Source organism: Argopecten irradians, chromosome 3 (assembly GCF_041381155.1).
Source record: "Argopecten irradians isolate NY chromosome 3, Ai_NY, whole genome shotgun sequence".
Classification (NCBI taxonomy): Eukaryota; Metazoa; Mollusca; class Bivalvia; order Pectinida; family Pectinidae; genus Argopecten; species Argopecten irradians.
The window spans coordinates 33943930-33960057 of NC_091136.1; positions in this window are offsets into that span (position 1 = coordinate 33943930).

Below are 16128 nucleotides of genomic sequence, written 5' to 3' on the forward strand. Positions count from 1 at the left end.
ATTTCTTTGTGTTTTAATAATCTAATATTCATCTTATAGGAAAACTCATTTACACAATATATGTAGGTATTTAGAACATATTCGCCTAAGTTTTTTTTTCATTAATTAATTTAGAAAACCTAATTTAATAAAAAAAAATGCATCCTTACCTAAAATTCCCTTGGTGGAAACTTCGTTAGGTTTTCGTTTTGTGAAAAGAATATTTTATAAGTAGAACTATTGTGGAAGACAATTCACTAATTTGACTTAAAACGTTGTCATATTTAATGCGCCGCTTACGCGTGTGTTGCACCATGTTGTATTTTACATTTATCGTAAATCAGCTTTCGTGCACGATTTATTTATCTATTGGGGTAAGTAAATTCGCGAAAGTTGATCCCCACTAATGAAGCTCTACATCACCGTTACTGATAAGAATATTCATTTTTAAATCCGCGAGTGTTCACTTATTTTGATATGGAAATCGCGAACGAAATTTAATAACCACAAAAGTCAGTTGGTTTACAGTATCTGAATGTTTTCGATAAGCTTGGATGATGCGAGTATAAATTAACAATAATCACCTTTAATTGTTAACAATATAAATCTTGGTCAATGGACACTGGTTAAGATGTCTTAAGTGACTCTTATACTACATTTATTTAATATCGACTTTAACATGAACCTCGAACATCATTCAACACATATCAGACAAGGGCGAATATTCAACTGCTGACTTATTGGACCAGGCACCGCAGAGAAGTAAGCGTGCTTTGTTTTAGCGATGAGACTGGTTATTACAATCCAGGTCAAATTAGGGTGGTAACAGCTCCTATAGTTGTATTATTTAGCACCGATGCTGTTAGACTTTACACATCTAAACGAAACATGCATTAATTAAAAAGGAATCAAAGCAGAAGTATTACTATATATATACATACAACATTTATATACTACAATTACCTATGGTACAAATGTAGCTCTTACTGTATTCTTCAAACAAAAGAAAAGAAAAATGTTAAATGTTAATTTTCTTCTTGCCTCTGCTGTTGTTGCAAAAAGACAAATAGATAACAGACTACGTTTTATAACCGGTGGGACTCCTCAATCCCCAAGTGTTACCATGGAAAACTATATTTGTATGCCATCTGTGTCAATTATCATGTTGACATATCTCACGGACATCCACAGGCAATACGATACATAGGATACTTAATTCATATAGAGCAACTCGGTATCATACAGAAGTAATCAGCTCCATCGATGTGTGGTGTCCTGAAGTACATATTGTCGACATTAATTGTTAAAAGACAAATTCCAAAGCACCTAATTATTGCCTGAACTTTAATTAGAACTTTTCCACTTATCTCCCATCATGCTCCAGTCCAAATATGTGGAACTCTTTTGTGTATCTAACGCCTCTTTGTGTGGATAGCGCGCTATGTTGTGAGGACAAATATCTCGTGTTGATATCGATGTAACACCACGTGCGATCACGTGCAGATAGAGGTGACGGTAGGTACCCACAAGGGAGTTCATATCCCCGACAGTGACCGATAGGGCCTCACACAGTGATAGAGGGTGCCAACCCGACCCCTCGGAGGGGCCAGTTATAGATCGGCTGAAAATGAACAAGTATAATTACTTTATGATGGATATGGCTACACAAACTGACCGACCCAATTGTTAGAACTGCAGCACGACAACATGTTAATGATATTTATCTCAACCAAACAAAACTACTCATTACTGAAATCTGCAATGTCATTAATTTTGTCACAGTTTCATATTAGTATACATATTACCGTATAAACGGTTATTTATAAAAGACGACAATTTAGGATGAATAGACTTCTTGCATATGATTGGTTTGTTAAGTTTTAAATCATTTAGTTTCTTCAGCTTCAGCATCACGTGCACATGGTTCACATATAAGTTTCCACAGAACAAAGTGTAAAATATGCTTTGCAGTACTTACAGAACAAAGTGTATAATATGCTTTGCAGTACTTACAGAACAAAGTGTATAATATGCTTTGCAGTACTTACAGAACAAAGTGTATTATATGTTTTGCAGTACTTACAGAACAAAGTGTATAATATGCTTTGCAGTACTTACAGCGGTTACAATATTCATTCTAAATCACGGATACAGATAATCGACTGACAAAAGACGATCGGTTGTTGACAGTTGATAAAAAGCGAACACCCAGGCTGGTTTACATAGCGACTGATCGCTCATGACATATAGTTAAAATAACATACATGCATGAGAGCTGGTTTGTTGATGGACATAAAGTTACTAGTAGCTAGCTAGTGCAAGTTTAGGAGTAAAGGATATATTATAAATGTAATACAGAAATACTGTAAGTATATTCTCTGATGAACTTACAATGAATTGGGAAGTGAATAACCCTTCTTACTGTTGACATGTAGCTACCCTGAGCTACTTGAGTTGTGATGGGATGGCATAACTTACTTTAAACACGCCAGGAAGATTACGTTAATACGACTGAAGTTTTTTGCGGTATACTATATATGTAAGCTCCAACAAATTAACGTTTTTATTTTGGATTAAACAAATTTTTTTGTCTCAGCCTTAAATTATATGGTGGATCAAAATTCCTATCTTACGGAATGTCATGTAATTGGTTGGATTACACTTTAACGAAAAACACTATGATAGATCTGTACATAGTAATAGATAAATAAAAGACATTTGAAGATTGATATCCAGATACGCTTAGCAGTGCTTTCGTAGGAATATGCCATAAAATTGAGTAAATCAACACTGAAAGTCAGTAATATAGCGGCAATCATTTTGGCAATATGTATTAAATAAGTTAATGAAATTCACCACGAAACAGTTATGTTTTATGTATGTGATTTTTTATGATTTCAAACAACAGAAAACACGAATGAAAATCAATAAACCAGCGAACCCCCACCAAAAAAAGCAAAAACAAAAACAAAAACAAACAAAAAAAATATAAGGAAAGTTTAAATTTAAAAAAAAAGATATGCCACTTCAGCACAATGTCATGCATATCAATAAACTTCTTTGATAATGATTGCTTTTAATGCTCAATTCTTCCCAATTTAAAGCTTTTCACATCGATTCCCCATATAAGACTGATTCGACGTACATGTCCTGCAATATCTGATCAACTATTTAAAACTCCTCGCACTATGTTGATATCTTCAAAACAGGGTCAAGGTCGATTGACAATGTAGCATCATGGATTCATTATGAGTCATTCTTGTGATAAAACTATTTGAAAATTTTTGTTGTGTTTCAGATGACAAAATGAATAAAAGATACATTATATAAAGTTTATTCATTGTAGTATTATGTGAATATGAAAAGGATTCATAAATCGACGAATGTATCTGTTACAAATGCTCATTTTGTCGTTATCCGTGTATAAGAAGCGGATAGATTGGTGGTAAAAATAATCTTACATAGGGGCGATGATAGATATGACGAGCAACTACTGTCTAAATGTAAATGGGGGTTGATCGTAAAGCAAAATCGCCAAGAATGGAGGCAGCTGCATTAGCAATGTAAAGGCATATGATGTAGTAATAAGAGAAAGATAATCATTGAACATTTATCCATATACCATATCCATATGCTACAATACGCCGATTTCGGATTATAATCATTCAAAATGTAGACAGTGGCAACAAAAGATTTAGAATTACGATAAATTTGTTGTATTTGGTCCTTGCACCTAATTTAGTTTTAGGCCAGATGTATTGAGTATCAATGCAACTATATACAAATTAAATTCACAGTTTTAAGCCAAATTGAAATAGTCATTCTATTACATAATACAAAAAAATAAATAAAAATGTATAAGCAATGAGAAATCAATTGGACCCGGTGTAAATCAAATCTCAGACCCTGCAAATAGGTTACAGATCTGAAAACGGGACCGCGAAATTTTATTTACATTAAATTTTAAATTACATTTTACATTATTGACTCCATAATTGATCTGTTTATACCAAAACAATATGGAAATTGCAGTCCCACTCTTCTCCCTTAACCTGGTAGTTCATGAAATGACAATGACTGTTAAAAAGATACAAAATAAAATATGCTAGTACATCCCACTACCCTTTCTACCGCCCGAACTATGATGAAGGTTCTTTAACGTTATGCATGTTAAGTATACACGGACTATTACCACAAAAGGTGAAACAATACCTTAGGATACCAGCATGATGTCATGCGTAAATCATTACTTCCCTTTATCCTAGTTACGTCGCTATTGTCAGTTTCTTTAGAGTCATTATGTTCGATCACTATTGTTGACTGCATAATCCAAGTGAATCTCTATACAAATTAGTCGTGAGAATGGCCTCTTAACGAATCGTCAAAACCGCCGACAATCCCTAAATACCAGCCATTCATTTCAACGTACAAGGTAGTTTTACAACCTTCAACTACTATTTAACGCCTTTTATGGTTTCTTAACTACAGAAGTCGGTGTAGTTGTAAAGGAGAAGTCGCTGGAGAGTTTTACACCATTTTATCCGTTACAATTGCTCTAACTACCGGGATGCCTGCTAATCTAAAACACAGAAATCAATCGTCACACCCCCATGTGATCGCTCTGACACCCTAGGGACGAATAGGGAGCGATCAGAAACTGTTCCACGATTTGCTCAGTTGTATCAGACAATTACTGTGAATCAGTACTCACAACTTAATTCTTCTCCAGTCGAAACCGACGAAAGTCTAAACACAATCATGTTAGATGTATGTATCGTGGTAAACATCATAGGTGATAAGTATATGGTAAGTGTAGATTGAGTCCAATTGATTGAGAAGGATAACTTTGAAGTAAGTATAAGATTTCATCCTCTATATCTTTTTTCGTAATAATATATGTAGGATCTTAAATAAGTTGTTCATTTCATAATGAGATTTAATGAACGAGTCTAAGAAGTTTTTGTATTTTTATTTTTGCGAGCCTTGGCGAGAAAAATTAAAAATTAGAGACGAGTTTCATAAAATCTCATATAAAATGAACACAAATTTAAGGTACTTTTTATCACATAACTACAAAAACTTAAATTTAAAAAAAAACCCACGTCAAAATGAATTGCGAAAATCCAGCGAAGGCCGCTATTTTGTCCCGCTGTTCTCGAAATACTGACGTCACGCAATTTTTTCTAACATCATTTTATTGTTTCCGTTTTGACGTCACAATGAATTTTCAGCCAATGAAAATCGTTCTAGGTCCTATAACACTAGTGACATACGAAAAAATATTACACGGGAGAAATCACTGAATATCGGGCGAATTATATGAAAAAAATTCATTTTGATCTGCATAATTGAAGTGTGAATAATATGGCAATTCCTTTTATAAAAGATTTTTTTGCGTATGACAGGCAATGTGTTTCACTGATTCTACATAAGTTTTATTGAAAAACAAATAACGGAACTGTGCTTTTTATTTAACATATATATATATAATGTATAGTGCATATATACCTATGCTTAAGCGGGGATTTGTGTATTACTGGATGCTGTAAAACTTTTATTCAGCGGGTGAAAAATATTCGGCTTAACTTAAAACAAAAATAAGATATTTTATCGGTTACCTAATTTCGCTATATGGCTATATATATGGGTACATATGACTCCACCATTTTTCCAACACTTCGCGGGTCATATCAATGAACCGCGAAAGGACGACAATCTCTTCTAAACAAAAATAATCAAAAAAATGTTTTTTATCTGTACTATTACACATGATCCCTATCTGATGTTACATCAAGCTTCAAAGAACTCCTTTCTGTCCTAAATCCAACAATATATTACCTCTCTTTTATCATTGGTATAACATAAATCAACATCTCCAATATTGTTATGAAGTGTAATTATTTCGGTAGTAATAACCAATTAAACTGAAAAACAAAACAATACATAATAGTATTGTAATCATTGTCTAAGCATCTAAAAAATCATAAACTGCGCTATTAATCTAGTCCATTTTACGACCGAGTGTAATCTGTAAAGCCGAGATAAAAACTCGGGAGCACAAATCATAGTGTTTTACGTGTCGCATTAATGTTCCACACAAGACAAAGGCGGAGGAACCTCAGAGAAAACATCGAGCTTTAAATCACTTAGGGAACTTAATTTGGTCGGTATAATTACGTGACGCAGTATTTTTAAAGATGTAACCGAGTTAGTCTCTTCATTTGGTACTGGGGAAGGAATAATTCATACCCAAGGCTAATTTGATAGGGGGTCACGCTAATGATGGAACGGTCCTTCAGGAAATGGAGGGGAGGAGAGGAATCAAGGGGGTTATTTTAGAGATGGATGGATTATAGGATGGCCGTTAAAAGTATGAAGAGGAGAAAATAGAAAAGTTTCACAAAAAGAAAGCAAACTATATCTAAATTAGAAAAACAGACGAAATTATAACAAACCTAAACTTAATTGATATAATGCGAATTTGAGACGATGATTATTTATTTGAATAATTAACTCATTTATTTCTAAGGAACATCTCTCACTCTGTTTCTCTTGGGATCTGTTAAATCATGTTCATATTTATTGCATCAATGGAAAAATACATTTGATATTCATGAGAATTTCCGGTGAAATCAACTTCACTAATCATATCATTTGTGAGACAGAAACAGGAAAAATTGAACAATTATGTTTGTTTTTCGAGTAATGATGTTAGATTCGTTAATTCAAGGTGGCGTCACAAGGATAATCATTTTGACTACATGCAATTCGAATCGTTATAACAGTCAATTATTTTGGGGGATGATGCTTATTTCGTCATTTCGCGAGACATCGACCTGGTCACACACAAAAAAATATAGAATAGAATAAAAGGAGGCTGAAATATTATAAAAAATATTTCAAATATCAAAGCGTTATCATAAGCATAGTTTTATATAACTACCCAGTTGTTGACTTTTATCTAGGATAACATATATAGGAATTGTTAAACCTGACAAAGGTGATATTCCTCCAGGCCGAAGAATTTGTATAATGTTGACCGATGACTTTTCTCTTGTTGCTCTGGATTTATCCCTCCAACGCCAAACACCTGACATGTGCTTAAGTTCACGTGCAATGTATAGCGTAAATATAAGCAAGCAAAACCGAATGGTTTACTACGTAAAAAGAGTACGGTTACTGTTGATAAGAAGTCATTTAGACGAATTAACCCTCACTTCTATTTTATATCAGTAACACTAAACTCATTTTACCACGTTAATTACCAGCCGTAATCGGTAATTGATTTTTCATAGACTGCTAATCGAGCAAAGTAAACATTGAATAGACGATAACCAGCTTAATAAAGAATTGACACTGATGTAATAAATACAAATGTGGTGGCGACACCCCGATATATCATCACAGCACGTTCTGCTAAACAGTCGTCCACCACAGCAGTGCACTACCGCTCCATCACTGTTTATATTGGTCCTCTGTTCTGGCGATTCCTTGTATCATTTCCAATGTTAAGTTTCATTATAACAACACAAAGGATACATACATATAGTCATTTATATTATTATTTATTCTTATTTAAGAAGATTTTGCCATACATTTAGGAGCTAATTGTAACTAGAACATGCAACAATGGTCGTTTCTACCTCTGTCAAACACTCAATATCCGTTAAATGGACGAGGTTGATCTGCTATATTGGTATATCTGTTAGTATGGTTAAGTTTGGTAATGCTGACAAGCGCTCAAGACACTGTTTCACTAAAACCATCACTAGCTAGTAGCACAAGTTGTTGCATGTTTCGTTTATAAAACTAAGTTTTTCAGTATGTCTGAGTTTGATCTTCCATTGTTTTTCTTTGTCATTGTCCTCATTGTCCACCAAACTGTACTGATATTTAGCGATGCATGTTGATATTTTAGCCAACACCATTGACCTATTATACTTCAATGATTTTTTATCAATTTATGTTTTCATTGTAACAGTGTTTTATAAATGTTATGCACGAAATGAGAGGTGCCATGAATTTTTAAATCGAAGTGACCAAGCTGTGGTCACAATACCCTTTTCACATTGACGGTTTACTATTATATTTATTGACATATTTTGGTTGTTTGGATTTGCTTGATTACAACTAAGAAATTAATAATGCTAGTACCAAGGTTTGGTTTTATATACCACGTATATTTTATCTATGTCTATGTGTGCGGCGAATATTTACAATAACCCCAGAAACACCTTTTCCCATTATACTAGTGTTCTTCATAGTTTCCATAGATAGAACATCGTCCACGTTTTTTTTTATATCTACCCAAAATCCATAGCGTTTTGCACTTTTCCTTTTTATCAGATTCTGATGTTTGTTCTATTTTTTTCATTGCAGATACCGGTGTGAAACTACTGGGTACGTATCAGTACGACTTACATGGTTTTTGTTTTAATTTTATTTGTTTATGTTTTTTATCTGTGGAACACACATGACGCCATGTCGGCTATGATTAACATGATATGTACACACCATACGTTCTCAATTACATCTCGTGCGATAGGAACATATATTTCCAAAACCATGCACGTGCGATTATCTTGGATTATGCAGTAAATTTCAAAATCCCTTACAAAACCTACAGCAATGTATAAACAACTTTGGATAAAGCTAGCCGATTAGTGTGGGATTCACGTTCTCTCTCCGCCTAAAGCATGGCGTCGTGATTTCAGAAATCCACACGATGTATTGGTCTGATGTAGCACGTTCATTATCGCTATCGGCCTCAACCAATTTGTCCTCATTTACGTTTGGCGTATGTTATTTTGTTAATTTGACATTATTATATTGACAAAATTTCTTTCAATTGACAAATATGGTATTTATTTCAAACAGTACATGTACATGGTAGGAAGGTGACACAAGTTACATGAATTGTTTACCTAAAGTTATTTCGGGCGGTGATTCTGTTGATTAAGGTTTGTTAAGAGTCTATTTGAATTTTTGACATGTGTAAATAAAAATATTCAGTAGAGATACCATCGTGTTTTAAACACAATTTTAACGGTAAAACAAAGCAACATCAAATGAAAAATGAAGACGAATCAGGGGAGAATCAAGACGAAATCGTGTATATATTATCTAAATCTCCATCTAATGCACATATGATTTCAAAAATAACCGAAAATTAGATAAAGAATGAAAAATGTCTCATAAATCGTTCTCTTTAAATTAATGTAGAATTGTTATTTGTAAATAAGGCGTCAAAACTGTATATAGGATGTTGTATTCCCTAATACAAAGAACTATTGGGACAGAAAAGTACATAACTATTTAATGGAAAAACGAAAGAAGTGAAAAGAATCCGTAATGTTTTGTGCTTACTGTAAATGGCAAAAGAATGAAATGATATTTTGTTTTTGGTTACTAAATTAAACATTTCATCTCAAGCGTAAACTTTGTTAAGGTTAAATTTCACTTTGAATCAAAAAATACATTTCAAAACAAAAGTATAAATGAGGTACAGATTATTCATAAAGAGAACATGCAAACTTATTTTACTCATGAAAGTCACACAAAGTGAGATGTAGGCGTCTGTCAGTCGTATACAATACGATACCTTTATTGATATGTTCGGGGATAAGTGACTTATAGCTGAGTTAGGTCTCACGATTGGTTCTGTTATAATGATGTTATATCTTAGTTAGGTGGTTGTTTAGATGGTCATTAATCAGGCTATGCATTCACGAGTTGTGTCCCCTTTAACGCGCATTCATCATTTAGTCAAGAGTGATCGAGATTTCATATTTCTTAGTGTATCATATAAGTTTATGAATGGCTCTATTTCATATTTATTTAAATGTAATTTTTCACAGAAATTAAAGTAAAAATTTGATGCACTAATGCAAATCTCTATGCATATTGTTATTTAGTGAAACAAGTGCTATTTTCCAATATAAACGGCTGTATTGAAATTAATCTAAGAATGATAATTGAATTTAAAATAATTTATAGGAGTTAAACTAGCTTGAATAGATTTTGATGTTATGGAGCCATAATATTATAGTTCTGTAAAATTAAAACAAAACTATTCGAGGTAATGCTTGTAATTCAGTATAATCCTGTGAAAAGTCCAAATTTTACGCCGTTGTATGTGAAAAGTAGTTACAAACTATGACGTCATTTGTTCGTATGAGATGACGTAAAAATGGAAATGCTCATTATAAGCGAAATTGAATGTTTTGAATTGAGAAGTACAATCATATGACTTCATTAATGCAATCGAGATAAAAAGATAATTAACGTGCAAATATATTACAAGCGTGTGAAACATTTACTTTACATAAGACAACACATATTTGGATGATTTCCTGGGTTTACAATGTTTATCATTCGTTTCAATTTCAATTTGATTTAAAAAGAAATATTCATTCCCCACAATATCGTAGGAAAGAAGCATTTCAAATAAGTTCTTTGTCAACGTTACATATTTTGTCTATGTTTTACTACATCATCCTTTAAGTAATCACCATTGACAATTGTCTACCACAAAGTAAACATACAGTGTATCCGTTGTCCGAATAGGGAGAATTAGAGACAACATACGAGGCGTTTGTGCTGCTGTCTATCAAAATGAATACGCTTATATAGCTGCTGGTAAGTGTTGTGTTATCTGAAGATGATATCTATGTCCAACGTCCACAGAAAACAACTTCTGAACCATACATACGGGGTTTGTGTTTTTCTCTTATCTCTGAACCCCTACATTAATATTTGTAGACTTGATTCCTAATCTCATGTTCCTGTAACGTAATGGTATCAGGCATTTAAGGACAACATTTATTTGTTGATCGGGTCCTATTCATGGTTCTCTCCCTTGCTCAATGAAAAAAAAAACGTTAACAATAGCAACCTACTTAAATCCGTCACACCCATTGATCAATATATCAATGTTTACTGATAACCAACGCAGACATTTTAATGCTATCCGCTCATTTCCCAAATGTATGACATTCGATTGATTTGTACAGTCCAAATATTCTCATCAAAATCAACGTTTCACTTTTATAGATTCCGATTCAGCGTTGTAACGCGTTTCCAAAAGTCAGATCATCCCCCTTTAAAATTCATGATAACGCCATTTCAAAAGCTGTTCATGTAATAATACTTTTTAAAAGCGTTATCATGACTTTCTTAAATGGCATTATTACTCTTAAAGGCGTAATAACGATTTCGTTCGCGTTATAACGTTACAATACAATTTTTATATTATTAGTACTTTTCAAAATTGAGCGTTTTAGGCTTTCGTACAAGAAAATCACTTCGTTTACTAACTGATTTTCTAATGAGCATAAGCCAAATTGGTGATACCTAATACAGCCACATGGCGATGATCAGTACAGTGTATACATGATCATAGGCAGGCCATCGCGAGTATATACATGGTCATTACAAATGATGAACACCACCTCTCAAAAATGAAACAGGGATTTTGCGATGACATCGTGCTTCTGGTTATCATTATACGCTAGCAAGAAGCTGAAAGGAAATGTTTATGTAGGTATGGCAGAGTTCTGTCCCTTACTTAAAGCTATATCGAATGCACTATTTATTTAAACATTAGCAAAACACTTTATGATTAAATTATTGGTAATGTTGGTATAGGCTATTGTAGAGATATTTCACCCAATCATTACTCAATTCAATATCGTCATCCAATGCTCAATAACACCAAACTGCAATAAAATAAGCGATCGGTATCCGAAACTGCAGGGATATATACTTTGCCATCTATGACATTATGTGTATTACACTAACGGCATGGCTTTAAAGGGACAATTCAGTCTAAGATAACATTAAAATTTGTACATATATCGGAAAAAAACAGTTCTCATGGAAATTAGATCAGTCGGTTTTACTGTGATATGCCTGAAAAACCATGGTTGTGACATGTGAGTAGATGTTCAAACTCGCTCGCTGTCGGCCATTACACATTTTGGTCGAACTTCTTGTATGCCGAACCCTGTCCCTTGCTCGTAGAGTAATGCAACTTTTGTCTAGAACTGCTCAAATCACTCTGACAGTAGTGTGTTTACCTTATTATGTGAATTGTCTTGCCTAAAATCATTTTATCACCTTCTCAGTAGTTATGTAGTTTATTTGTTTAACATGCTTGACTTTGGCTCGGATCAACGATTTGATATTTCAGCGATATTAATTAAAATACTAAACAATGACTTGGAATTTGTCAATATTTTATGTTATATGTTTCATAAGAAATGTAGAACAATACTTTTTTGCCATATTTTGCTTCTTGGTTATGTAAAAGAATTAGCCTGAGTGAATTGTCCCTTTAAACTGCTCAAGAATCGTCTCACAACCATGTGTAATAAAACATTGACCATAAGTTGAGAAGCATTTTTAACAAGCCATATGTAGTTAAATGATACCAGTGTTGATAGGAAAACATATTCGCTGAATACATGCTTGATTAATTGATATAGCCGATGTCATCACTTTTCTTTTGAATTCATTTGATAAAATGAAAATATAAAAGCAAAAAATCAAATATCATTGTCATTTTTACAACATTGCCCCCCCCAACCTAGCATTCTGATGATAAACCCATTACACGATTTATATTACTATTCTATATTACTATAACTATACACGACAGAATATGTTATATTCGCAATTAAAACAGAGCAAGCCTTGTGCTAATAAAGTACACTTTTATTTCTAATATAAGCCAGTTTTTTGCCTTTGTCTATGAGCTCAGGTAACTCTACCAATGTGCATTCAACCATGACAAATCCAATATAGACAATAGCAACATAGAATTACCTTTGCCTGTGTTATAAGTGATGAATAGCATTCATGAACGGAATGCATGAAGCATGCTTTTGGGTTGGACAGCTATCTGCAAATTCACTTTAACCATGTCCACCGACAGTGATGGAAGGATATTACTTTCTTATATTAATTTAAGTGATATAATAAGGTGACTAAAGTGACTTTTATTGCTAAAAGTACATTTCTGTCCAATGTCTGATGTGGTCAAAAAATGACATGAAACTAGACTTGCAATTTACGCGTTTGTTTGAAAGCGTCTTGCTAAAATGATTGCATATAACAGTAGGTGCCCTTTGAACTTACATTGCATTCGGAGGATTTAAATTTTCGACCTCTCTAGGGACAATCTTGGATTTATTTATACCATGTGCAATTTCATTCATCAAGCCAATGGGATTTAGGTGAAATTTTGAAATATTGTTTAAACAAAATCAAAAGAAGTGTAAAACTACAGTGTAGATGATTTGGAAATTTAAAATCAAAAGTGGTGTACAAAAACAAGATTTTCAGAAAGCGGAAATTGGAGTTAATGCTGTAGATAAGTGTTAAATGGTGAATTCATAATAAGGGGGAAAACTTGATATGGGATATATACAGAAATTCTGTGGATGTGTTCAATTCTGCATCAAAAGTGGAATAAATTCTCTTCATATTCATTGTGCTGGATTTTATTCGTAATTTGGATTTGAAAATTATGGAATATTCCGGCAGGTTGTGTGATGTGTGTTAACGTAATTATGGGATTATGCCCGGAGACATATACTCACCCTCATTGTGTAACTCTCCCATAAGTTACCTTTTACTGTCTTATAAGTGACTGTCTTATATTATATTAGTATCACATATAAGACAGTAAAAGGTAACATATAGGACAGTTACAGGTAATGGTCCCATAATCCTGGAGTTAAACTACAGAAACAACAATAGATGATCACAACTATATTTTAAGTTAGAGATAAGCCTCAAACTGTGCAATATGTTAAAGAAAGAACAGATCTCGGACCTGACAGGCCTCGATACAGTTCTTTCTCCAACATATTGACAGTTTTCGGCTTATCTCCATAACTTACATTGTATTTCATATGGCAGATAATGATGATTTTCTGGAATCAATCAATAGTTACATGTTATTTTTATTATATCCCATAACATACTAAAATCTCAACAGAAATAATCACAATAAAAAAAATGACCGGTTGATATTTTCGCGATTTCGCGACACATTACTATCATCGCAAAAAATTAACATCGAAATAATAAGAAATGGTTGAATCATAGATACAAGACAGATTGCGGAAATTTCTTAGCGTCCAAATTTCATTTTCTTGTTTTTAGATCAAATCGCGATTGTTTGTCAGCAAAAATAAATAAAATAACAGGCCATCAGGTAGTTTTTATTTACTCATGTTTGACGTGTAATTTGCATTAAAGGACGAGCTTGACATTCCGGTACACCTTGTTTATAGCAGGACATAAAGACATAGAGATGAATGATACTTTTACAATGTATACAGTAGCTATCACCTTATTTATCTATGTATGATATGTAGATATTTTTACTCAATACAACGTTTCTTATAAAGGAATACTTAAATAGCTTGTTAATTGGATTACGCTTACAACACCGAATAACTGTCATCGTGTAGTGTTTGTATTCCGAACAACAATGCTCTGTTAGGGTTCCGTCCACTTTGTCCATTTCATTGTAATTATAACATATCAATACATTGTAAATACACTGGTGAGTCTATAGGAATCAGGGCGTTACCTATACGATGATAACGTTCGTGTCCAGCTGGGAATCGATTAGATACCTTGTGTAAATACAATATCCGTTTTCAAATGTTGACTTAGTAAGTTTATTTTAGAGGTAATGCACTAGATAGTTAAGAAAGCTCTGTAGTGGTATATGGTACCTATTATTCCGGATCCATTAGGATCTTATTGCCTATTACCTTATGTCTGTCACAAAATGAGTAAACTCATTATGTCAATATCTATAGATGTCTTTGACAACCGTGACTAGATTGTTGGTGTCCGTTATGTCTACATAGGTATTCCGAATTTGCATATTACAGAGTTATCTGCCCTTGCGGGTAGGTGTTGATTGTGACGTCATGTGTTTGGGAGCGTAACGTCATACGTTTCGGAGAAAACGACGTGAATAGCGCTCACAAAATAATGACGTAACAATCGATACCTACCCGGAAGGGAGCTAACTCTGTAATATGCAAAGACGGAATAGGTAAAGCTACAATAGTTTCCACAAACAACATGACAGTGTTACAGGTAGTATCTAATCATTACCAAGTACAAATTGGGTTGGAAATTAGGAGGTCACCTTGATTATACCATAAAGACCGTATAACTAAATGGTTTAATGTTAACATTCGCCACTCTCCAGTATAAATGGCTGACCAAAAGTCTGACCCTTTGATACTGATTTCGAGTCATCTCACACACCTGTGAATAGAAAATATGATAAATTAACTATCTTGACAGCATTTAAAAAATATCTTTATACATTTAAAATCTATATATATTGCCCAGTCCACACCACACCACACATTAAACTTTTAAAACGAATGCTACTTCAATAACCTCGCTATGAAATCCCAAAGGCGAATTTAAACCAAAAATGACCAAAAACAATCTTTTTTGGTTTTGTTTTGCGGTCCCTTTAGGTACAATGCTTAACAACAAGAACGTAAGAATATATTTTTCATATCACGTTTATTTATTTATTGACCGGATTTCATCATCCTTGGTACATACGGTATCTCGTGTAAACACCACGACATACTAATATCAATGATTTATATTTCATTTTTCATTGCAATAGTACGTTAATCCCGTAAAAATCATTGATTTTGCATGAAGCACGCTAAGGACCATTTGATACAATTATCTCATCTCGGAAGTCACAGTTTCAGTTTCTGACTGTTAGAACCGTAACGTTCAATTATTCAATTTCTATAAGATCAGAACGCTCAACAAAGCATTTCAAGCGCTAGATATTGAAGCGTTCGATCACTTGCCATAACGTAGTATCCAGCCCAGCATACCTGTTATCTGCGTTACCTTTATTTTATAACACGTTTTTCTTTTCTATGCTTTTTAGGTCATCTGCCTCGAAGGGTCAGGATGACCTATTGTCATTATGCTTCGTCAGAATAACTTGCTTGGATGACGGGCTACCATGTTTGTTCAATTGAATGACCTTGACTTTCATTCAAGGTCACAGGGATCAAATAGGCTAATTTTTTAAACAATTTCTTGTGAATAACTAACAGGCCTACAGACCTGATATTGGGC